At 42.4% G+C, this 26,591-nt stretch overlaps 2 long non-coding RNA genes across 2 annotated transcripts; one reads left to right on the forward strand and one right to left on the reverse strand.

The window, feature by feature from the left end:
* The first annotated feature begins 11,696 nt into the window (after positions 1 to 11,696).
* On the forward strand, positions 11,697 to 16,831 carry LOC138970858 (uncharacterized). The gene is made up of 3 exons (XR_011457087.1): positions 11,697 to 12,068; positions 13,202 to 13,376; positions 14,347 to 16,831. It is a non-coding gene; the product is annotated as an uncharacterized lncRNA (long non-coding RNA).
* LOC138970857 (uncharacterized) lies at positions 14,596 to 18,952 on the reverse strand. The gene is made up of 3 exons (XR_011457086.1): positions 18,340 to 18,952; positions 17,590 to 17,753; positions 14,596 to 14,736 (listed from the first exon to the last, which is right to left on the reverse strand). It is a non-coding gene; the product is annotated as an uncharacterized lncRNA (long non-coding RNA).
* Positions 18,953 to 26,591: the final 7,639 nt, after the last annotated feature.

Below are 26,591 nucleotides of genomic sequence, written 5' to 3' on the forward strand. Positions count from 1 at the left end.
AAAGAGTTATTTTCGAAAAATAATGAATCGTCTATTTAAACAAACAAAAACTAAGAAAAAACACGGTGGATGTTTTATTTTGTCCACGATTCTAACGTTATTTATGTGGCATATAGCCTGCCAACCACAGACGTGTTCTACTTGTGAACACATTTCCGTAACAAGCCGGGTTTGAACACTTTGTGACATAGTTACCCTAGCAAACCAGGCACACATGATAAACACATATAGTGTTTTCAAAAGTGGAACACTTTTGCTTAGAGTGCAAGAGTACCCGAATTTTTGGGAAAAAGCGAAACACACCTCTGACCTAATATCACTGTGAATGCACAAGTGCATGTCAGCTGTGTGGAAGTAATCGAACGATCAGCTTACTCCACACGCACCACCCGACCTTCAAGAATAAAAGGCAAGCAGGCAGACAGACAGGCAGCCCGGCACGCAGGCACACAGATTGGTTCAACAGATATAAAAACTACTGGGTCAGCCATCTTGATCTGATGTAGAACAGCTAAACTGAAACAAGCCACTGCACGAGAGAGAGAGAGAGAGAGAGAGAGAGAGAGAGAGAGAGAGGGGAGGGGGAGAGGGGTGGGTGGAAGAGAGAGACAAAGAGAGAGAGACAGACTGACTGGGACAGAGACAGACAGAGACAGAGAGACATGTATAGACAGATAGAGAGAGAGAAAGAGAAAGGTCTGCACTTCTGCTTAGATTTTTTGCTCAAACGAAAGATTATCTCATTCCGTACGGGGCATAAATCTTTTTTCGTCTGGGATTATTTTCTCTGCTTACAATCGTTCCCCCAACGCGTAAACCTTGCTCAACGTGACCCTTCCGACCTGCGCACTGAAGAAGGGAGGCAATCAAATACACGCGCGGCGTTGTCAGAGTTGCTAACCCTTCTTTCGTGCACAGAAAATGTACACAATTTACGTTACAAACGCCAGACAATACCAACCACTTCGCAAAGCAGAAAATGTAATGCAATTTGATGAGTTGCTTGTTCAACGAGAACCTAAATGTCAGCTCAAAAGACGATTCTCGAAAATAACTCGGGTTTGTGTGGGTTGTGAAAGTGAATACCCTTGCTTTTCCTCTGACAAATAACTTCACATGTGCTCCTGTCCACGTGTTTCCGACACACCCCTCGCTAGTGATTGGCCCCTCCAATGTTTGTCCGAGTAAAAATTAAGGGCATTCACTCATTCACAACCTATACAAATTATACATAGGGGCGGTTAAGTGTTGTACCCCTTTACACTCTTTGGTACTTAGTAGTAATTACGAAAGGGACAAGCATTGCGAAACAGGCGTCAAAGTTAGGCTACAAGGGCGCTTTCAAAAAGGCTTGGTTCCTACGACGGTACGAATTTATATTGCTACATGAAGAACGTGGAGGGACGCAGTGCCCTTGTTCCCACGTCACAATAACGATGCAGTCCGTGATTGTTTATGTGAAAGACAGACACGTCATGTTATATTTCACGTGTGTACCTTGTAGGTGTCTGCAGTGTCGCAACACACTCCTTTACTTACACCGAGGATGTTCCCGATGTCATGTCTGATTTCCGTTGCTTGCTCGTGATGGTGTACAAGGAATTCTTGGCATGCCTTGTTCCTGTTCCGCACACATTGTCATGTCCAATTCCCTGAGCTTCAAACACACACGAGTATACATGCACGCACGCACGCACACGCACACACACACACACGTACGTACGCACGCACGCACGCACGCACGCACTCACGCACGCACGCATGCATGCACGCACACAGGCACACACACACACACACACACACACACACACATTCCTTCACACCCAACACATACAAACCCCATCCAGCAAAGTGTTCTATTTGTACGATCCCATTCAAGTTATTCCCAGGCGAAAACGCATAAAATGTCACGTCCTACTTATCTTTCTGCATCTATCAAGGTCGGGTACCCTTCGAGTCCTACCCCAAAGGATGGGGATCCTAATGTGGGTCAGTATCACATCAAAGATAGGAGAGCTGGGTGTGGACCACTGTGAACATCCCCTCACGTCATACCCAACGCTCTAGACACGTGTCACGTTACCACATAAGAACGAGAAGCACGTGCAATTGTGTTCTATTTCTGCCGCTGGAGTTATCACAAGCGCGTGTGTGTTCCCACTGACATTTATTGCAGCGTAAGCTTGGGTATGTCCGGAGGAACTTTCCGGCTCTCACCCCTGTGCTTCGTTTTAAGGTGTCCGTCCACGTAAGAAGAAAGCAGATTACATCATTCTACAATTGCCCGTTGCTTGTGATCACACAAACGCGCTGCGGTATAGGGCCGCTATTGGCCGACGCTGGACGCACTGTGATTGGCTTGACGGAGTTGCATCGAAATGCATGTTTTTAACATGGTGTCAAATGTTAATTTAATACAATACTTTGAAAATAATTATTTTATTGCAAGGAAGATGTTGACGATAACAAAATTACATCGCACAATGATTCTATGGTGTTCAAAGAACCTAAAATTGATGAGAACCATACAAACGTTTTTGGAACAACATTTCGTGCCATCTCTCAAAAAGTATACCACTGGTTATATAACAAGACTTTCGCCAGCCACATCCATTGTTACATTCACTAATGTCAACCATTGTTCCAGAAGAGACGATAGCTTTGATTGTAACCACTCAGACGATCAGTTAGATTCGTACTTTCAAACATAAATGAACTGGTTAGAACAATAGGAAGAAAAAACCAATACCCGAAAGTCTGAAACCCCAACATCAAACCGACTCTAGTCTGTGTTTCTGAGCACCTATTTTGATAGTTACCGTTAGTTTGTATTAAAAAGAAAGAAAGAAAGAAAGACGATCGAAAGAATTGACTCAAAAAGAAAGAAACCATAACTTAATTAACACCTCATTAGTGAAAACAAGATTTTGAAAAAAGCAAAATTCGTTGCGACATCAAGACAAATTCATCCAATCGTATCTGACGTTGCAATTTCTGCTGACAACAACGGCTCGCAGCTGGTTAACATAAAACAAAACTCCGCACTGCCAAGGGAAAACAAGATGGCGGGGAGGACTAACTTACGGCCGTTACCGATAGAAGCAGACGTACAGGGGAGTTTATGATGGCGGGTTTTACGAACCGCGAACACAGGGTAAATCATCTCACCTAGAGGGGTGCCTTGCGCGGCGGGGGATACGTCACAATTTGTCACGCTGCAACATCGGCACCGGGTGCAAGTGTGGTCTACAGTATACGACCTATCGGGGTGCTCATATCTGGGGCGAGGAATCAGTTTTGTAACATGCTTTATTTTCTCTGTCGGAATGTATGTGATTGTCTTTGTTTGCCTTTGTCTGACCATGTGGGTATGCGCGCGCGTGTGTGTGTGTGTGTGTGTGTGTGTGCGTGCGTGCGTGTGGGTGTGTGTATGTGTGTGAAAGTGTGAGTGTGTGTGTGTGTGTGTGTGAGGGATTGATTAGATTAGTAATGACTCTTCAAGAGGCGTTGTTATCCTAAGCAGACACATTATGTTCAAGGCCTGAGGGTGAGACAGCGGACGGGGTGCACGATGGACACATACCAAAACTCAATACCCTGCATGACTGTACGTGTCCTGTGCCGAGTTGGACTTTAGTTTATGAATAATATGACAGCTTGACTAAATGTTATTTCGCCTTACGCGACTTGTTTTAAAATCAATTCAACTTGAGTATGAATGACGAAAATCAAAGAATAACCCCAACCGGGTGGAAACGAGGTATAACTACCTAAATAACAACAAGGTGATATATTGGAGCGGCCATTCACGTAAAAGCCCTCGTGCAAAATAATCTACCCAAATACGAGTGCACGTGGAAGTTGCAGCCCAAGCCAGTGCACGAACGCAGAAGAAGAAAAACTGAAGATAAGTACAGTCCACTCACTACTTGACATAATGATGGTATGAACATGAAAAGGGCTGAAATTGTATGGCACATAATGGTACACACCTTCGTAGATGAACCCAGATATTTACTGAATGATCGACTCACCCATCTCCGCCCCAACCAACCCCACCACCGCTCCCTTCGCCTCCTAAGTGCCAATGAAGACACGGAAAATCAGACACACCACTGGCACAAAATGATACATTCATCACCACGTTCCGAGCCCTGGCTTATACGTTGCAAGCTGACGTGAGCGCTTTTTGCCTCTCTGTTGTTTTTGCATCATTTCTCAGCCGACGGTATGGAATAAATCTGACATAAAATGTGGCAAAAGCCAGGCAGAGCGAAGTGATGAAATGAACACAAAAGTTGTAGAGTTCTGATATACGATGTAGGCTATACATGGCTGGGTATATACCGTTTTGTACGCTGACTGACGCGTGCGATTCCGTCTAACTCTGATCATATTGTCTGTCTGTCTGTCTGTTCTGTCTTCATGTCTGACTGGGTGGCGGAGTGGTAACGCGCTCGGAAGCGAGAGGTTGCGAGTTCGACCCAGGGTTTGGGCGTTAGCAATTTTCTCCCCCCTTTCCTAACCTTGGTGGTCGGTTCAAGTGCTAGTCTTTCGGATGAGACGAAAAACCGAGGTCCCTTCGTGTACACTACATTGGGGTGTGCACGTTAAAGATCCCACGATTGACAAAAGGGTATTTCCTGGCAAAATTGTATAGGCATAGATAAAAAATGTCCACCAAAATACCCGTGTGACTTGGAATAATAGGCCGTGAAAAGTAGGATATGCGCCGAAATGGCTGCGATCTGCTGGTCGATGTGAATGCGTGATGTATTGTGTAAAAAATTCCATCTCACACGGCATAAATAGATCCCTGCGCCTTGAGTCCGAGTCTGGAGATACGCGCGCGATAGGCCCTATAAGACTTCATAATAATAATATCCCTTGACGCCTCGCCCGCTTCTGTGATTTGAAGTTAAAGAGTCTAAACTACCTGCCGCTAGTTAAACAGTTACAGTTTAATAAGACTGTAATGATGTAGCCTATATAGTAATAAAGTATACCATGGCGAAGTGCCCAACTATATTCAGGACCTATTTCACAGAGTCACCGAAAGGTACTGGTCTATCAATTTTCTACCACCAATACCCAGGATTTATTTGTTTAAAACTAGTCAAGCCTTCTCTGGCTCTATGGTGTGGAACTCCATTCCGTCTGTAATAAGATCATTAATCTCACTAAAGAGTTTGAAACAAGCTCTGCATAATTATAAAATGTCTACCTAGATGGCAATGCTAGTCTTAACATGTGCAAGTAGCTGTCAACAATGGGCAACGCTTTATGAATTACAAAATATGTTCTGTATTACATGTATCATCATCATCATCATCATCATCATCATCATCATCATCATCATCATCATCATTATCATCATCATCAATCATCAATCATCAATCATCATCAATCATCATCATCATCAATCATCATCAATCATCATCATCATCAGCATCAGCATCAGCATCATCCTCCATCATCCGTCATCCGTCATCCATCATCCATCACCCATCATCCATCATCCATCCATCATCATCATCCATCATCATCCATCAGCATCATCAATCAGCATCATCAATCGTCATCATCAATCGTCAATCATCAATCATCATCATCATCATCATCATCATCATTTACACCATATAACTATTGTAGGCATTAGTGTCAACGTTGGTATCGTGTGAATTTTACTGTCGATCATTTTACATGTGTAATCTCAATTAACATGTTGCATGATTTGTATGTTATTTTTTTATATATTTTTTTTTTATGTATGCTTACTTTGTCTTTGTGTTGTTTGTGTTTATTTAGTTGTTTGCTTATTTGTCCGATTGTTTGTTTGCTGGTTTGTTCGTTTAATTTGTGTGATTGTCAGGTTGTTTTACTTGTTAATCATTTATTAGACATTTGTATTAGAAGTAAGGACCGGTTGTAAGAGTTCCATCATCATCATCATCTCTCTCTCCCTCTCCCCCTCTCTCCCTCTCCCCCTCTCTCCCTCTCCCTCTCTCTCCCTCTCCCCCTCTCCCTCTCCCCCCCTCTCTCTCTCTCTCTCTCTCTCTCTCTCTTTATTTCCGAGGCAGTCTCTCTTCCTCTCTCACTTTCTGAACACCCCCCCCCCCTCTCTCTCTCTCTTTCCCACCACCACATCTCTCGTTTTTATATCGACCGTTAGCTGATGGGGTAAAGTAAATCTGACATAAAATGTGTTGCAAAAAGTGCTGGAGTGAAGTGATGAGCAGCCAGAGGTTTACATAACCTTCCCATGCCCTGTCTGTTCAGTGTTCTCTGAGGTCCTGAGACTGTAGCGGTGAGAGGGGGGGGGGGGGGGGAGAGGGAGGATGGGGGTCATTGTTACCCTACGGATGCACCTGTTGCGGATCAATTGTAACGTTTTACAAGTCTACAGGTGTATTATTAGTGTTAGACTCTTGGAGGGGGATGGGGACGTTGGAAGAGGGGTGGGAGGGGGAGGGGGGGGGGTCCACACGCTACATTTGGGTGATTTACAAGAAATTGGGAGGTGGAGGAAGGAATGGGGGTTGGTAGGAGGGATGTGGGATTCAGTGCTGTGTTTTCGGATAGCGTAGAGTGCGCGCGATTATGTATATTTTCCAAAATAAGGTGTACTTAGTACAATAGTAGTCATGAACAGCAGAAAATGGACAATAAACTTTTACAGTCACTCAGTCATGTCTACACGTACACTCACACGCGATCGAAACAAACGGAACCGTAAACAAGACAACCAGAACATTGTACTCAAAGAACAGCAACACCAACAAAAACACATTGTGTAAATGTTCGTGTTGCTGTTTGTTTGGTGAGTACATTATCTTGTTCTACTGATATAGTTCATCTCACTTGCAGTCTTTTGGTCCACTTCCGATCCATACCGTCAAGTGTGGTTACCAGTTATACACACAGGGTGTAGGTCTAGTAGTACTGAGTCACACAGGGCACGTAACACACGTCTTTTGCTTGACGTTTCGTGCGTCGATGGTGACCCCCCTTACACAGACCCGCAACCTGGCTTCCACCCAAACCTCTTTGCGTAACCAGCGCAGGTGAGTTCTGCTGATACTGGCGTACAGCGGCAACAACAGATGGGAAAGATTCTCTACCTTCCTCTCTACCTGCACCCCCCCCCCCCTCTACCCCTCTCTCTTGCATTGTCTTATCCTCGTCAACAGACTAGGCCCATATCTTATTATCATCAACAAGCCCGCGTATGCATGCATGCATGTATGTACGTAAGAATCTACCTGCCAGCTAGAGATATGCCCTGCTTCCTGTGATGAGGCTACATGGATACTTTTTGATCGAAATCAACGAACAACAAATGTTGATCTTAATTGCCAGGAGGTAAAACTCTCGTTGAAATAGCCTCATGTTACCCGCACCACTAGGGGAAAGGCTCCTGATATGGACCGGCTCCTAATATGGACCACCTCCTGTTCTGACAAACTAACGGCGCTAGAGCGCTCAAAACAATTTCATTCGCTTTATTCATCCTCTCTGGATAAGTTGCACCTGTCAAAACAGTTGCAGAAACACAAACCTCAAAACCGTTAGGCTTTTTCGCTTTTTTTTCACTTTTGGCAGCGTTCACTCTAAATTTGCCGCCTAAAACGGACTCATTTCTGTCCACAGCCAAAGCTTTCATAACACAAAAATGGCTATATATGACAGCAAAGACAGTATTTGTTACATTTTAACAGTGTGTACCCCGAGTTTCTACTGCAAACAAAAAATAATAGCAAAACCTCAAAGTATGTGTGAGTCCCCTAATATGGACCACCTTCAACAAATCGAAGAAAATAAAAACTAAAGGCAATTTCAATTAATTAATTAAGAAGCTTGCTGAAAATAATCTATAACTAGCCCTCGAGATTTAAAACAAATATAACAAATAGTCTTTTTTTTGGGTGGAAGTTGATAATTTCATTTATTTTCACTCTGTTTTTGATAAGCTTCTTCAGTTTCCTGGTGTGCTTCAAATAATGCTCCCATCAACCCGAAACAGCTAAATCTAAAGCATATTTGAATTAGTCTGACTTGCACACTAAGTTGTATCATATTATTTTGAAGTATAGGGGGCTTTTTACAGTGATTCGTGAAGGCCGCTTCACTGGTCCATATTTGGCGCCCAGGGCTCGTATTCTTGAAACAGCTGCAACTCATATACCGGCCTGTAAAACCACTTCCGCTCGATAAGTCCGCTAAGTGTTATTCATGAAACTCCGGGAAAGACTTACATGGGTGTCTCCGAGCTGAAAAGTTGGAGGACCCATCCCCCTCCTCTAAAACCGTCAATTTTGAATAAATCTTGTTAAAATATTGTTTGTAGATTTATGTCCCTCATGGACACACATTGGTGTCATTTAAGCACCAATGCTTTGCGGACAAATACGAGATACCGCTCGCGAAAGATTTCAACCGATGCTCGATCATACCGGCTTGTGGTGAAAGCGTGCTAGCGTCTTCTTTAATGCATTACAGTGTCCGATTATTTTCAACTGATTCCGTGGTCCAACGGTTCTCTCGTTCGCCTGATGCGTGATTGAGTCGAGTTCAAATCTCCATCTGCCCGTAATTTTTTTTTTATTCTTTGGCATTTGTTTATTTTTGTTTGTTTTTTTCATGTGCAAAAGAGTACGTTATAATAGCAAAATTGATTTAAAACAAATGTTTTAGGCTGCAATGGTTTTTTTTAAAAATCTTTGGTTAAGATGATATTAGTTTATTGATAAAGTTTGTTAACTTAAACATGTAAACATTTGATTAAAAAATTAAATAAATAACCATGAAGAAGGATGCTTCCCGCTTAAAAAAACAAAGGTGAGAGAGAAAAAAAAACACCTAAAATGCGGTAGCAGCCACCTGCATGCAACTGAGATTAAAAACAAAAAAATAAAAAATAAATAAAAAGGGTCTCCCTGTGTTTTTATTTCATTCAGTTTGTTTGGGTAGTTGCTATTGACTTTGAAACTGACACGCTGGCTAAAAAGCTGCAACATTGTGTCCTTCAAAGTCAAACTGTCGTTTAACTACCGCCCGGTATTTATTTTTACTGCCCAGTAATTATTTATTTTTCCCCGGTATTCATGTGTGTCTATCGGAAGGTCGGCAGCTACCAGTTGGTTATTTTTAGAATTGAAGATTCCCGATGCTTGCTCTTCTCTGCGCACGCGTTACCGGCGTTTTCGCCGGCGTGTCAGTTTCAAAGTCAATAGCAACAACCCAAACAAACTGAATGAAATAAAAACACGGGGAGATTTTATTTTTATTTTTTTTATAAACCTCGGTTGCATGCAGGTGTACATGGCCTAGTACCTAGTAAACGCCCACCCCCCAGTTTCGACCAGTGGACTAGTAGACAAGGAAAATGAATAAAGATTATTCAGTCTGCTGTTATTGTTGTTTTTCAATTGTTTCCTTTCCTTAGACATGCTTCGGGGATTGGACAGAAAAAGGTTTCTGAAGTGGCTAGAGAATCGCAATACATTTTTGACTGGGAGGAAAAAGAAGAAACGAAAGCTTCATCTTTGGTTTAAACATAAGTTTATTTCAACAAATGTTACAATCATGACATGTATACAAAAGACACAGGTAACAGCAACAAGCTAGAAGCTAATAATGGTGTTCCTGCATGGATATTATAACGTAAGGCGGTAACGGCTGAACAATTTGTCTAAATAAACCAAATTGGAAATCCAAAGCATCATCATTATAATCATCCTCATCTCATTAATCATCCAAAATTATCATAACATAATAAACGTTGCATAATCATTATAAAGAAAGACAGTAAGAGGAAGGAAGGAGGGGAAGAAAAGGAATAAAAAGAAGAGGGATGGGTAGGAGTTGTGCAGAAATTAAAGTTGTTGTCCGGCTTGTGGAGCATTGATTCTGGTTTGCCCAAAGCGGCCTGAACGTTCAATGAACGAGTGTACTCTTGACAAAATGTTCCTGTTCAAATCTAGAGAATACTGTCTGTCTCCATTTAGAAGGTGGGGGAGGTGAATACTGTGGTTAGGGAGGGTATGTATGGTTTCTTGACGTGCTTCGCGATAATTTGGACAATCTAATATCCCCGCCCCTATCATGTTAACCATCAATTTAAAAAAAAAACCCTCATTCTCGCCTAAAATTAATTTTTTAAATCAATTTTGATATTACAACGTACTCTTTTGCACACGAAGAAAATAAACAAAAACAAACAAAATTAATGACAAAGAGTAAATAAAATAAAAAAGTAAGGCCTGATGGCGATTCGAACTCGACTCAATCGCGCATCAGGCGAATTCGATAACCGTTCGGCTACGGAATCAGACACCAAATTCTCGCCACTGTAATGCATTAAACAAGACGCAAGCACGCTTTTGCAACACGCCGTTATGATCGAGCATCGGTTGAAATCTTTCGCGAGCAGAAGCTCGTATTTGACCGCAATGCATCGGTGCTTAAATGACACCAATGTGTGTCCATGAGGGACATAAATCTACGAACAATATTTGAACAAGATTTATTCGAACTTGACGGTTTTAATGGACAGTGTTGGTGAAGTTACTGACAGGTAGCGACTTTACAGGAGGGGGAGGGGTCCTCTAACTTTACAGCTCGGAGACAACCCGGTAAGGACTTACCGGTGTTTCATAAATAACACTTAGCAGTTGGCGGACTTATTGAGTTTTACAGGCCAGTATATGAGTTGCAGCTTTTTCAAGAATAAATCTTGTTGAAATATTGTTTGTAGAGAGGAGCAAGCATGAGGAATCTCCAATTCTAAAAATAACCAATTCTGGTAGCTGCCGACCTTCCGCCAGACACACATTAATACCGGGGGGAAATAAATAATTACTGGGCAGTAAAAATAAATACCGGGCGGTAGTTAAACGACAGTTTGACTTTAAAGGACACAATTTTGCAGCTTTTTCAAGAATACGAGCCCTGGCTCCTAATATGGACCATTTGTAATTTTTTCTGTATTTAATTTTTGCTGAAGGTCTATCAAAGCTATTTCACTCTAATTAGGCCTAACGGTTAAACTAAGAGAGAAGGACTACCAACCACAAAATGAAACTTCTTCGCAAGAAAACAAGCTAGTTATCAGCAATAAACAAAAAGTGGTCCATATTAGGGGCCCTTCCCCTATATTATATAGATGTTTGATGGGTTGTTGACAGACCAGCTCCGGTCTCGGTCGATACAGTGAGATGAAACACTTTGAGAAGACGATATGCTCCCCTCGGACCGACAAAACAATGTTGGTCTGACAACAAGTCACCAAACATCGTTTTTGTCACTATTTTGGATTCAAGTACAGACACGATCCCTATTCTGAACGTAATTTTTAGAACGCCATTCCGGGCCTCAAAGCGCGTCACAGTAGTTCGAGATAACACGTCATACTTGTCTGTGACGTCAAAGGTAACTTCTTGGTCGCTTTTCTTCCAGTCCAAAAATGTAGAGAGCTGCCATCTTAAATTGCGAGTTCCATGAGTTTTTGGCCTATTCCTTTTCTTTTAAGTGCCTTATGACTTTTCGTTGTGCATTTTGTGATTACAGAGATAAGTTGCAAATTGATCATGAGTCGCCGCGGTAATTATCAACATTGATTGGTTCTTTGAAAGTGAATGCTTACAATCGTTGTCCTCGAAAACACGAATCCAAAGTCGAGATGGTTCCACACATTAAAGGAAAAGTCCAAGGTTTAGGGTCACTTTTGATATGTTGACCCTCTTAATTCATCAACCACAAATGCGTGTGTAAAAATGAACACAGAAATCCAAAAAGTATACTTTGACTCGTTTTTTGGTTGTTCTGAATCGTTCCATCGCGCGCGCAGTCTTGGCTCATGACCTTGTGCACATACGTGTGCTACGTCACGAGCCTTGAACAACAAACATGGCCGGCTCAAGCAGTGAGGAAGACAAGTGGAATACGGACCGGTTTTCAGCCAGCCTGAGGTTTTAGCGTGCCCGTTTGAGCCTCTTCGTCGTCAAAATGCTGGCGAGGCCACAAGGAACTGCTTGAAACAGAGCCAGCATAAGCGGCAATACGAAATGGTATGTGATTCTCTTTGTTGTGATGTTGACACACTACTAGTCCGTAGTCGCTAGATCTACCTCTTGCATGCTAGATCGAAGTCAGGTGTGTTTTTCACAGATCAGTTGATGTGCTTCCACAGATCTGTAAGCATGTAAAGATCATTGATTTATGCTATTATTTCAGGCATCTGGTGTTGTTTATTTTCCTATCTTTAATCAAGGATTTCGTCCTTGAACTGCCCAGTTTAGAATAAATGTTTCCACAGTGATGTTCACACGCGACTATCCTTATTTTCTCTTGGAATTCTGAGTAATTTTTCAGTCACACAACAAAACATGTAGACAGCAAGTTAACATTGCGCAAAGTCTGTTTCTTGCGGACAAAACTGCAATTATCCTGGTATTTTTATTTGCGACAGTAAGACACTACATGACATTGACACCACTAAACAGTGAAACTTTTTTTAAATGGCGGTGGGCTGCTTTCATGTGCTAATACTAATAGTGATCCTGACATTTTTCTTGCGAAACGGTCAAAGGGAAGTAATAAATGAATTTAGTTTTTTAAACGAGCACACGTGATTTCCGATCTCAAACTAGATCTGAAATCATAAGATTTTCTGAGCAGTGGCGAAACGCTGATGGCTAGTGATATCGCAAGCCGTTTTGGAAGCAAATAAGCACTGTCAGACATATGCTGAAACACGATCACAGCAGTTCAAACTTTTTGATCATTGATTTTTAGGAGTACGCAATGTCGGACAGTCCCACTACAGAAAGACAATGCGTTAGTGCATAGATCGGTATTCTCAAACGTCACAAACAGACAGTACGTTGCTACTATATTATTTTACTGTATTAACAAAACCTCACAGTCCCATTAAAAATGTGTGGTGTGTGCCGAAAAGCAACCATATGAGATTCAGTCAGTGGGACCCTGAATCTACCTGGGGTTAAATCGGGTTATTGACTCTCATTGCATGAATTTTTAAACTGAATATATACATTACATGTACTACTGTTCGTGTTGTTTTTGTGATCCAGTGCAATTTCTGTGTATACCTTGGAATCTTAAGGTAATTTTTGAACGGGGCATACAGATGATACATGTTGCCATGATCACAGAGTGATACGTGTATTTTGCTTATCAGGTGTCAGTGCAGAAACTCCAAGAGGGAACGAAATTCAAATATCTGGAAAACCTGGATGAGGAGATAGACAGCCTAACAGCACATCCTCCTATGTTTGCTCGGACATCTACTACCTTCAAACTGCATACTATGCGTACACACAGGAATATGGACGACTCAACATTGATCAAAATGGGTAAGTAACACAACACAAACAGATGATTTCCATTATGATAGATTTATTTATCTGAAAGTAAAATTGACAACAGAGTGTACAATTTGTTTTCAAATACAACAAGAAGAGCAAACGCTCGATCGAGTCACTTTCGCAGTTCTGAATATTATATGAGGCATCAGATGGACAGGAAGAAATTGCTATTCACAACACAATGAGTCACGTTCACATAAAATTTGAGCCCGGTCACTTTTATAGTTTCCGAGAAAAGCCCAACGTTAAGTTGTGTGTTGCCGAACAGAAAAGGCTAGTTATCTCCCTTGTTTTTCTGATAACGTTCGTAAAAGGCTACAGATGTAAATACTTTAATGTAAAGAATAATCCTACAAAGTTTCAATCACATCCGATGAACTTTGTCAAAGATATAAAATGTCTAATTTTTCCTTTGACGCTGACCTGTGACCTTGAAAAAGGTCAAAGGTCAACGAAACCATCGTTAAAGTGTAGAGGTCATTGGAGGTCACGACTAAACAAAATATGAGCCCGATCGCTTTGATAGTTTTCGAGAAAAGTCCAACGTTAAGGTGGTGTCTACGGACGGCCGGCCGGACAGACTAACACTGACCGATTACATAGAGTCACTTTTTCTCAAGTGACTCAAAAATATCACATTGGGTTAAAAAAAAACACCATCATATATCATTAAAACTATTCTTTATTTCTAAACACATACATATCAGCATAGTTTATTCATGTAAACATCCTCATTTCGGTTCCCAGTCTATCTGAAATCAAGGTAAGATATATGCCCCAAAAATAGCGATCACACAGTGCTTCAGCATGAATTTGAAAACCTGCTCTACGTCACATAGACACAGCGTGTCTTATGATTCTATCCATCCTCTCCAAACAAACACGTACACGTTTTCTCTTGTGCGAATGTCTTAAAAGCTCAAACTAAGCTGCTGTTTTATTCTGTCTTGCTTTGCAGGAAATACAGGCACGTCGCTTACCCATATTAACAGGCAGCTGGTGCGCTAGCGAGTGGGGTTTCTCGGCAGAAGCATCAGAGTACCACTGATTACCAACCTGTGCAGTCAAAACAATCAGAAATACTTTCCCAAACGGATGAAGAGTGGGGTTCAAACTCCCTGAGCTACAGAAGGCTGAAATATACTTTTACAAATCGTGTGACTGTGTTGAACAGATTCCTGCATGGTTTGAAGATGATACTGGGTTGTCACGTGGTCCGGTACATGGTTCACATTCTGCAACATTTTGTTCCAGACTTTTTCCACTGTTGGTCTACTCCTGCATCAGGTAGTCAGTCCATGAGCCGGTCAGCATAGCCTGTGTCCAGTATTGTCCGTTTGCCTGTTGCCTGAAACATGGTTGTTTGGAAGTAACTAACGATCTATGCACACATTTTAACATGTGAATAAGAACAGAAAAAGTTTGTCAAAAGTATACATAGTTTAATTTGCATTTACTTCAAGGCTAGACTTTCTTCTCGTTCATTATTTCTTCATTAAGATTCTGAAAATTAACAAAATGTTTCCCCCTATCAAGGCCTCCTAACTTTTTTTTTAAATGCAGGTCGGTTTGTTGTCATCTGTGCATTACTACCTCTTGCCACCCGTGCGGTCATTGCCACCAGGTATCTCAACAATCAAACCGTCTATACAGGCTTAAAGGCACGTCCTTTTTCAAAACAGGATTGCTCACTACACAGATCTGCGAAGACTTTTACAGAAAAAAAATCTCTTGACTTGAACATATACCAGGAATAAACATCCTGACTGGTTTTTGGAGCTGCCGGGATTTTTTTGGGGAATGTTTTACACGTGTGGCGTTAAAGAAATTAATTCATAAAATTCTACATTCCCAAAGAGAGTACCCATACAGAGTGTTCAGTTCTGGTATTTTTCAAAACGGAAGGATGGCCATATCCCATGTAAAAGCCTGGTAAGATTTGAGATTTTGAACCCAATCGTTTACACGGGAAGGGCTGTCCATTTAAGAGGACGCATCCATGCCTGGATGAGAAATACACTGATAACACAGAAAAAGCACGAGTTTAACCTGCATATTCACAAAACTGGTTCAGAGGCCCGGTAAAGGGAACACATGTTAGTTATTTTAAGAGAACATCACGAAGACCTAATTATTAAATTAAAGCCTTTCTGCACGAATGTACATCTTCTATGAATTATATTCTAAAACGCCACATGTGTAATTCATTCCACACACAAAATCCAGCTCCAAGAAGCAGTGAGGCTGTTGATTATTGGTATGTGTTCAAGTCGAAAGATGATTTTACCTGTGTAAACTGAGCCTTGGCAGATCTGATATAGTGAGCAAAGACCTGCATTTTTTGACTCACATGCGAAGCAAAAGTGAGTCTATGTACTCACCCGAGTCGTCCGTCCGTCCGTCCGTCCGTCCGTCCGTCCGTCCGTCCGGCCGGCCGGCCGGCCGTCCGGAAAACTTTAACGTTGGATATTTCTTGGATACTATTCAGTCTATCAGTACCAAATTTGGCAAGATGGTGTATGATGACAAGGCCCCAAAAAACATACATAGCATCTTGACCTTGCTTCAAGGTCAAGGTCGCAGGGGCCATAAATGTTGTCTAAAAAACAGCTATTTTTCACATTTTCCCCATTTTCTCTGAAGTTTTTGAGATTCAATACCTCACCTATATATGATATATAGGGCAAAGTAAGCCCCATCTTTTGATACCAGTCTGGTTTACCTTGCTTCAAGGTCAAGGTCACAGGAGCTCTTCAAAGTTGGATTGTATACATATTTTGAAGTGACCTTGACCCTGAACTATGGAAGATAACTGTTTCAAACTTAAAAATTATGTGGGGCACATGTTATGCTTTCATCATGAGACACATTTGGTCACATATGATCAAGGTCAAGGTCACTTTGACCCTTATGAAATGTGACCAAAATAAGGCAGTGAACCACTAAAAGTGACCATATCTCATGGTAGAAAGGGCCAATAAGCACCATTGTACTTCCTATGTCTTGAATTAACAGCTTTGTGTTGCATGACCTTGGATGACCTTGACCTTGGGTCAAGGTCACATGTATTTTGGTAGGAAAAATGTGTAAAGCAGTTCTTAGTGTATGATGTCATTGCTAGGTTTAGTTATTTGAGGTCAAGCATGTGAGTCGTATGGGCTTTGCCCTTCTTGTTTTAAACGTGTTCAGAGGCCTTGAAATGGTTAAACATTTTGTTCATTTCAAGTAGTCTTTATGAAGAAAAAATTAACAATAAGGAAGGCAAATGGGTTAAAATGCAAATTAGATTCCTTTTGACGAACTTTTTATGTTCTTCTTCACGTGTTACATTATGCGTACGTAGATCGCAAGATATTTTCGAAAAAATTCATAGATAAGCCAATCTGCAAACGGACACAAATTCACAATATTTATGAAGCCAATAAATTTGACTCAAGAACAAAGCTTATGTGTTTGAGGTGATGTGCATGGGTATGAATGTTGAATGAGTCCGTCAAAGATACCCTCCATGTCGCCTTTATACAGTGGAACCTACCATTAAAATTATACCACCTTAAATTACCTTGCTCTTTCAAATGTACTGCTTAAACTTCTTGAACATGCAACTCTTGCTGTCTACCATAAAGACCATCAGGTCAACAACATACTCGTGAATGTTTTGTTTTGGTCTATAATTAAAAATTTCAGAAAATACCCTTTTTTTATATTTTTTATTTGGAAGCATACTAACTTTATTTGAAACTACTTCGACAGATATAGTTTTGCAGGTGAGTTACGAAAGAAATTCAATCCATATGTCGCTCAGCACAGAAAGCATAAACGATTAACATGAGTAGAAATGAACTGATGTAAGTCCAGCAGTAGATAGGTTAAGCCTATTTTAACATACTGGAAACTGGTAATCTTCCAGTAGGTATTAATTTAGTTTTACTAAAGCCTGCTGGGACACAAGTAATGGGTTAGTGCATTTGTAAACAGGAATCGCTTGACAAGTGGCCCCCTTCATCCCCCCCTTCCTCGTCCTGATATGGCTCTGCGTAGTCGGCTGGACGTTAAGCAACAAATAAACAAACAAAGTAGAAATGAACTTGTACTTGTTTTCATAATGTATTATTTGGATGGTATCTGTCAAAGACACTTTCTCGTTTTTTTGCAAAGCTAGAATAAGGCACTAATTTTCAAAACAAAACAAAAATCTTACGATGAATGGCACGTTGGTTTTCTCCTGTGGTGATTCTGGACGGTAGGAACAGGACTGGTCAACAGTTGCGTTGTGATCACGGAGAACCGGGAAATCTGGAATGGTCACGGTGTCAGTGTCTAGTGACCTGTTCTGACCAGTGGCCGTGAGTGATGATGAAAGGTCTGGAAGTAAAAGAAGAGAGAAAATGAGTGTGAGTATAAATCAATTCGAAAGTATGCTTCTGATCTATACAGTACACTGAACATTTAGACACCCTCTGGAAGTCGTCTGGATGTGTATCCATGTTGTAGCAATTAGACTGGTTTTGCGTCTCTCAGTCAATGCAGAAAGATTAATTCCCTGCACAATTCGTAATCTTCTTGTCTCTAGCATGCAGGTGTCTGTTTACCTTACCGGTTGCACATCCACCAAAAGTTTAGATCTGGTAAAAATAGCATTAAACCATGATTCCAGCAAACGCTGCCAATTTCATGAATGGATATCAGGGGATAGTTTGCGACTGAATAGAATAGATAACGTGACACACGCATTGTCTTACGTGTCCACAACCCTGACTACTTTTTACTCTTACTCTTAGCTCAGCTCAGACCGTTCTGTAAGTTGTAACTCTGTAGATCTAGCCTGTGGCGCATCTGTACTCCAGCGAATATCAGCTGGACCCAGACACACTGTTCTGCACCAATTCGTATTCGCTGCGCAGCAAAACAATGTTTACGTTTGCATGAAAATAAAAGCATGTACTCTAACCTTCAACGCATTCCTTCTTGTGAGATAATCCGCTGTTCGTATGTCGCCTCGGAGTTTCGATGGCTCGTCGTAATACTGCCCTCTCCGGACTTTTATGAAGGGAAGACACTGCCAGGGGTCAAAACATTTGTTTCAGGGATGAAACGCCAACTTTTGTGCTGCAGAAAAATGGCGAAATCTGTGTCCAGAAAGTGCCCGACACTTTGAAATCTGCACGCTTGTGCTGCACACATCTCTTCCATTTCCACAAGAGACTCAGAGTTTTATGAGGGAAAGTGTGCTATGAAATGCCTGGGGACATTGACGAGTTGTTGCAGTTTGCGGCTGCTCTCCACCGAGGCATTCTTTTCGGGCATACAGTGGTGACTTTTCTGTGTGAAAATCAAGCTGGTACTAGTGGTAGAATCAACACAATAACTTGTGACGTCACAGTGCACCGACGTCACAGTGCACCGAAAACCACGTGACCACTACTTGACCCCAGGCGACTTGTCTTGGTTAGCCCCGCAACACTAAATCTTCAACTACAACAACAACAATTTTTTTTCAATTTTTAAAATATTTTTCCAGAGATGTTTGTAACATTTGGCATTCGATTTTCAAGTTTTTGGGCATATTTAAAAACCTTGGACTTTTCCTACAATCGGCCTGATTGGCTTTTACTTTGACAATCGACGTTTCACCTGAAAGTTCAAACCCTCAATTTGTTACACGGGGAACAGTGTTATTTGTTCCCCAGCTGGTTATGAATGAAAACTCGTCACAAACAAACAACAACTGAACAAAAACAAACACCAATAAAACAAACAAACAAACAAACAAAAACAACAACAAACCGGGTAAAGCAAATTCGATTATTAAGTCAATCTATGGGCTTTACGTAATGACTCAAAGCGTATTGCATTTTTTCACCAAGGCTTGTAGTTGTAAATCATAAACAAGACAACATTGTCTTTTGACACAAGCATGAACCTAACTTGCATAAAATGAATTTTCTTGATTGGCGAACTTGTATTTAATCCAACACAACATATTTATATATTTGTAGATTCAGGGAATGATAAAGAATACAATGCAATTATTTTAAATCTGTTTACAAATAGTTAATTTTTTAAACCGAATTGTTATGAACAAAAGAACTAAAATACAATCCCACAGTCCGGACTAAGTCAAAGAGTGATTGACCAAATGTCAATCAACTTGCCTGAAAAATGCGACAGCTTGTGCTGCCTCATGTTTTGCATCCGGATGTTACGTCATCAAATACAGTTATCGCATGAATGATAAAAAATAAAAATAAAAATAAAAACGGATGGGGATATCATCTGGAAAAATATAATTATGTGTAAAGCTTCATGGAGATCTGAGCGTTAGTTTTCGGGGAATCGTTCTACACACACACACACACACACACCCACACCACCCACGTACATCTCTATTCCATCTCTATTCCAAGTCTATTTGAAAACATTCATTACGGGTGAGCCTGCGCATACTTAAAAGCACAGCCCGTGTGAATGATAAGAGCACCCCCGGACTTGGACAAATACCAACACTCTACATGTAAACGATCCGGCTCACCCTCTCAGATCTGGTCGGGCATTGACATGGGGTATGGCCATCCCTCCACTTGGTCACATACCAAACAATCAGCCACCTGGCTGCTTTTTATGACGAGTGGTTCTTTTTTTGAAGAACTAATTTCGTAAATTAGTGTAATTCACATAAAAAGGCCCACACTGCACAGAGAGATCATAGGCGATTGAATTTGGGTACTTTGGGGGGGGGTGGGGGGGGTGGGGGGGGGGGGGGGGGGTTGTGGTGGTGCTGTCAAGTACAATGATCTATGATTTTGGAAGCCATTCGGATACAATGAATAAAATGCCTTTTGTTTCGTAAGTTGGGCGAAGAACAGACTTCGCGTTTAGAGAGCTCTGGATCTGGGAATTAACTATTGAAGCGTCATTTCCTCAATCTGCAAAACATGTTAAACAAAAAGGCTAAATGATGTGCGCAGCTTTGAACGTAAAACATTGAAGGATAGTTTTCAATTCGACATTGTCATTTTTGTTTGCACGCTGTTGATGAAGTCGGGAGCCCCGTTACAAACAATAATGTACCTTTCTGCGACAGTACGCTTGGCGAATCACGCGGTGCTGTCAGATAGTGTTTTCTGTGCAGTACGCAGGAGAACGTACGTTCACGTTCAAAGACGCAAATATGCATAATTGTGTGACAGCATAGGTACACCCATCACTTCGCATCAGGGGCGGATCTGGGGGGGGGGTGCAATGGGTGCAATTGCACCCCCCCCCCCCAGCGGGACAAAAAAAAAAAAAAAAAAAATAAGAAGAAAAATGTATCACCTGAAAATAGCACTTTACACGCTCAGATTGCACCAGATTGCACAATTTTGCTTCCTTTTAAAAAAACAATTCCGGGGGGGGCATGCCCCCGGACCCCCCTAGCATGCTCGGCGCTTCGCGCCATCGGTTCGGCGCTTCGCGCCTTCGCTGATAAGATACAAAAAAAAAAATAAAAAAAGAACTTTGCACCCCCCCCCCCCCCCCCCCTTTCAAAACCCAGATCCGCCCCTGCGCATGATAACCCCCTTCACCCTCTATCTGACACAATCTCTCCCTTCCTCCTTTTCTCTGTCTGTCTGTCTGTCTGTCTGTCTGTCTGTCTGTCTCTCTCTCTCTCTCTCTCTCTCTCTCTCTCTCTCTCTCTCTCCCTCCCTCCCTCCCTCCCTCCCTCTCTCTCTGATACAGTATTTCACTCACGTTGCCTGTCTTTGCCTCTCACTCTTTTCTTTCTTCCTCCATTACAAAAGTGTGTATATCGTAGCCTGTCATTGTCAGCGCCACTGAGTTTCTTTGACATAATTATGTTTGTTTGTGTCCTTGCCAACCCGTGTCTCTTCCCCCGCAATACTTATTGCATAGATATAGCTATGCCGGCCTGAGCACAGGAGAAAAACTGACTTAAAGATATCTTACTTCCAGTGTAAATGATCGTTGAGGCCAACACAGATCTGTTGAGGAATTAACATGGGATAAGAGAACCCTATCATCTGGATTAACATGGGATAAGAGAACCCTATCATCTGGATTAACATGGGATAAGAGAACCCTATCATCTGGATTAACATGGGATAAGAGAACCCTATCATCTGGATTAACATGGGATAAGAGAACTCTATCATCTGGATTAACATGGGATAAGAGAACCCTATCATCTGGATTAACATGAGATAAGAGAACCCTATCATCTGGAGAGATAGCACAAATCAACAGCCTTGCCGCTCTATGTGCAGAGAAGGACTGATTGTATGCTCCATGAAAGGCACACTCCTTCTCCTACACACTGTCCGGCTCACCATCTCAGATCTGACCAAGCATTTACATGGGTCAAGACCATCCCTTCACAGTTAGAACTCGTTGATGAAATTATTTCTTAATTTGAAAAACAATATTTCATCAAATATTCCAACTTTACCACAGCAAGCAGTCAGGGTGTTCATTTCTTCGTATGTGACCAAGTGGAGGGATGCTCTTATTCTACGTGAACGCCAGCAACGATGGTTTCTACGTGAAAGCCAGCAACGATGGTTTCTACATGAAAGCCAGCAACGGTGGTTTCTACGTGAAAGCCAGCAACGATGGTTTCTACGTGAACGCCAGCAACGATGGTTTCTACGTGAAAGCCAGCAACGATGGTTTCTACGTGAACGCCAGCAACGATGGTTTCTACGTGAACGCCAGCAACGATGGTTTCTACGTGAAAGCCAGCAACGGTGGTTTCTACGTGAAAGCCAGCAACGATGGTTTCTACGTGAACGCCAGCAACGATGGTTTCTACGTGAACGCCAGCAACGATGGTTTCTACGTGAACGCCAGCAACGATGGTTTCTACGTGAACGCCAGCAACGATGGTTTCTACGTGAACGCCAGCAACGATGGTTTCTACGGGATAGAAGATCTCACTGTAGTCTGCAAGTCTCTTTTTTCAAAGAAGGCCAGTAATAGATGGATGTGTGCGTCAAGGGTCGTAAACTCATTTTCAGCTACTTGTCTCACTCATGACCTTCCACTGTGTTTCAGAGCTGAGCTGGTGAAGATGTACATGGCACACGTTTCACGGCACGGTACGGTGTACTGTAGTATACTGGTGAACTCAAGTTCCCTGCATAATTCTTTCTGCTTTTACCCACTGCTGTACATAAAACAAACAAAAAAACCAAAAAAAAGACAAGAGCGAAAATGTTTGCTGACAGAGACGAAGCGGTATATTGTGGAGTACTCCGACGGTGGCTCCTAAAAATGTTTTGTCAGAAGGATTGTTCCTACGCTTGAGAGAGAGAGAGAGAGAGAGAGAGAGAGAGAGAGAGAGAGTGTGTGTGTGTGTGTGTGTGTGTGTGTGTGTGCATGCGTGCGTGCGTGTGTACCCATAAACGAACACTACCGTTGTGTATCTATCTATATATCTATATACGACTTGTGTCTGTGTGTCTGTGTGTTTGTGTATCTGTGTGTTTGTGTATTTGTGTATTTGTGTATTCGCCATGCACGGCCAAAGTTCTCGATGGATCTGCTTCAAATTTGGTGGGCATATTCAGGTAGACCCGGGACACGACACAACCTGGTCGATATTTCAACACGTGCTCTCAGCGCGCAGCGCTGAACCGATTTTGGTTCAACCTCAGCTATTTTGGTTCCACCTCAGCTACCCGGGCCCCCATACCGACACACCAAAGCCAAAGTTCTCGGTGGATCTTTTTCAAATTTGGACACCGTATTCAGCTACACCCCGGACACAATATCATCGATGAGATATTTCAACACGTGCTCTCAGCGCGCAGCGCTGAAATGATTTTGGTTTTTGTGTTCATTTCACCATTATAAGTAACTCTTCCTTATCTTCTCATCTTCTCCAGGTTTTCAGCGTTTACCTCCCTTCCTTCGTATGGTGCACTATATAGTGTGAGTGGAGCGTCTTCGGATATTCCCGGCGTTCTGTTACTGTTACTATTTTTAGAAGGTCAACGCAGTGACCAGAACGTAAATTGGACCCGTAAATTATCCTCACTGTCAAAGTGCAAAGGTCGAATCAATTTATAGCCACGCGAAAAATACACTGTCATCTATCTCTCTATAGATACGGCTTCTCTGTGTTTTTTTGTGTGTGTGTGTGTGTGTGTGTGTGTGTGTGTGTGTGTGTGTGTGTGTGTGTGTCTCTATGTGAGCAACACCTGTGCATTGTTCAGTTCTGTTTGTGATGTGGTCTGGCGGCTTTTGTGTAATTTTATGTACTGGCCTTCCTTTCAGAAGCTCTAACTTGCTCAGTCCTGTTTGAGTGGAGTTCGCCTCCAAAGGTGATTAACACGGTTACATTCGTCGACAAGGATGGGACTCGATATGGTCAGGAATGGCATTATGGCCACTGAATTATTTTCGTGCTGTTCCCATTCCACAAATCTGGGAGGGACCTAAGCTTGGCGGGTCCATTGTTCGGACCCGGCGAAGCCGGCGTACGGCTCTAAGTACTTCTTCCCGGCGAAGCCGGCTACCCGGCGAAGCGGGTATTCATTCTAGTATATATATATACGACTTGTGTCTGTGTGTGTGTGTGTGTGTGTGTGTGTGTGTGTGTGTGTGTGTGTGTGTGTGTGTGTGTGTGTGTCTGTGTGTTCGCGATGCACGCCCAAGGTTCTCGATGGATCTGTTTCAAATTTGGTGGCCACTGTTCAGGCCACTGAATCTTTTTCGTGCTGTTCCCATTCCACCTGGGAGGGACCTAAGCTTGGCGGGTCCATGGTTCGGAACTTTGGGGACAAAGTTCATTCAAAGGGGGTCGAGTGTGACAGGGAGACTACCGTCGCCCTTCACAGCAGACTCTGCAGAGTTGTTCGCCTTAGAAGTTGTGGGCTTTCCTTGCATGTACCCGTAAGTTGTCCTCACTGTAAAAGTGCAAAGGTCGAATCTATTTATCGAAAAATCCACTGTCATCTATCTCTATATATTTATATATATAGATAGATATATACGGCTTCTGTGTGTGTGTGTGTGTGTGTGTGTGTGTGTGTGTGTGTGTGTGTGTGTGTGTGTGTGTGTGTGTGTGTGTGTGTGTGTGTGTGTGTGTGTGGAGGCAACACCTGTGGATTGTAGAGTTCTGTTTATGATGGGGTCTGGCGGCTTTTGTCTGTCTGTATGTTCTGGCATTTGAGAAGCCATAACAGATAATATAGGGCTTAGAAATAAGCTCTAAAATTCTCAATCCCGTTTGAGAGGACTTCGCCTTCAAAGGTGATTGTGGTGAACCGCCACGCTGTCTGTCTCTGTCTCGCGTTCCTCTAGTATATATATAAAATGTTCGCGGGTACACTTGCTGCTTTGCCTGCGGCCCACCTCCTACCCCCGCCGCCACATTGCGGCGAACTTACAAAGAAGCAAATAAGAAACTGACAAAGCGTCCATAATCATTTCTTTATTCTTGTATTAACTTAAAAAACCTCGATGCAAACTATGTCTAATTCTTTTGACTGCACGACACATTTTCTACGACATATTCTGGACTGACTAAGACCCGGGTAGAGAGCGACGTCATTTATGGAAAGAATGGTTGGTATTCATACGGGTTTGAAAGTGGAGAAAGCAAAGCAGTTCACAATTCACACACGTCTGACATTTTGTAACGTCACCTTTGCGTGTCTCGATTGGGAGTTCAGCAGTGTCTCGTCTCTTCATAAGATTGAGGACTCTTTCAATGACTTCAACAGAACACACAGAAGGTGAGAAGATACCCAGACAACCAGACAAGCCAAACCCCGTACCGCACAGAACTACAGAAAGCAAAGACAGAGACACACACATCCAGCAGACAGGCAGTTGGTGATCAAGTTTGAAGGAAATGAGCAGCCACTGTGCGGTGCGTGCAGACAGCGTGAAGCCTGCAAGTAGCATTTTGGAGGTGTGATGTGTCCACGACAGGTGTGAATCTGGGAGCGAAAGGTGAACTCGCTGAACTGCCGGTGTCGGTGCCTGACTCGGTGTATTCCGGGCCGTTTTTCTCTTTGATTGCGGATCGCGCACTCACAGCCCTCTTCGAGATGTTGAAGAAGATAAAGAAATATGCACTGATGTGTTGGGAATGAAACATGACGGTGGGCGGTGAGAACAAGGGGAAGGGGGAGGGGGAGGGGTATGAGGACAACAGATGCGGGTGTAAGAAACGATTCTCGCTCTACACAAAAAAACTGCCAGGCTGTGGATGTTAGCTGCATACCCACGTGTAAAAGCCAGGGTAGGTATAATGATGGCACGGCTACCCACACTGTGCGGCCCTGTGTCTTCTATACACAATAGAAGCCGAAAATAAATAACTACAAATTCTTGAGGTGGTCCCGCGACGAACTAAACCTGAAAAGAGCGGGTCCCCGGCGGAACGCATGAAATTCCGTTGCATTATCATGCGTAACGATTTTCAGACTGCAGCCGTCCAACAGTGTCCGTGCAGAATGGACAAGAACGTACGCTAGACTGGATCTCAAAGACGTGACGAGAACATGTTTTCTGTCAATCTGTTCCGACGCGAAAATAGTTACGATAAGATAAATCTAACCGATATGACAAATAACGCTTTTTGGAGGTCTCGAACAACTTTCAAGAAGTCCTCTTGGTCGTTGAACCGTCTAAAGTTTCGTTGAGGGTGTCCTTGAGTCCGCTAGAAATTACACTGAATCCGGGGTCCCGGGACCCTGCAGGTAGTACAGAGCGTCTGCCGGGAGGCCCGTGTGTTGGTTGACATGATCCTTTACACGGGTACGAAGTTCTCTTTAAAGCAATCCCTCCTGCACTGGACATTTGACTTATTCGAAGATCAATAATACGGTTGTGTAGGAAACAGCGATGTTTTGATAACGACTGTTATTAATATTGATATTTAAAAATGTATACATTGGAAATACCCCCTTCTCTCTCTCTCTCTCTCTCTCTCTCTCTCTCTCTCTCTCTCTCTTTCTTTCTCTTTCTCTCTATATCTCTCCTTCTCTCTCTCTCTCAGTCTCTCTCTCTCTCTCTCTCTCTCTTTCTTTCTCTTTCTCTCTATATCTCTCTCTCTCTCTCTCTCTCTCTCTCTCTCTCTCTCTCTCTCTCTCTCTCTCTCTCTTTCTCTCCCTCTCTTTCTCCCCTTCTCTCTCGCACTTCTTTCTTTTAATGTTAAATGAGTTGATTATAATGCTCCCTCTATGCATT

The sequence above is a fragment of the Littorina saxatilis genome, linkage group LG7 (assembly GCF_037325665.1).
Source record: "Littorina saxatilis isolate snail1 linkage group LG7, US_GU_Lsax_2.0, whole genome shotgun sequence".
NCBI lineage: Eukaryota > Metazoa > Mollusca > Gastropoda > Littorinimorpha > Littorinidae > Littorina > Littorina saxatilis.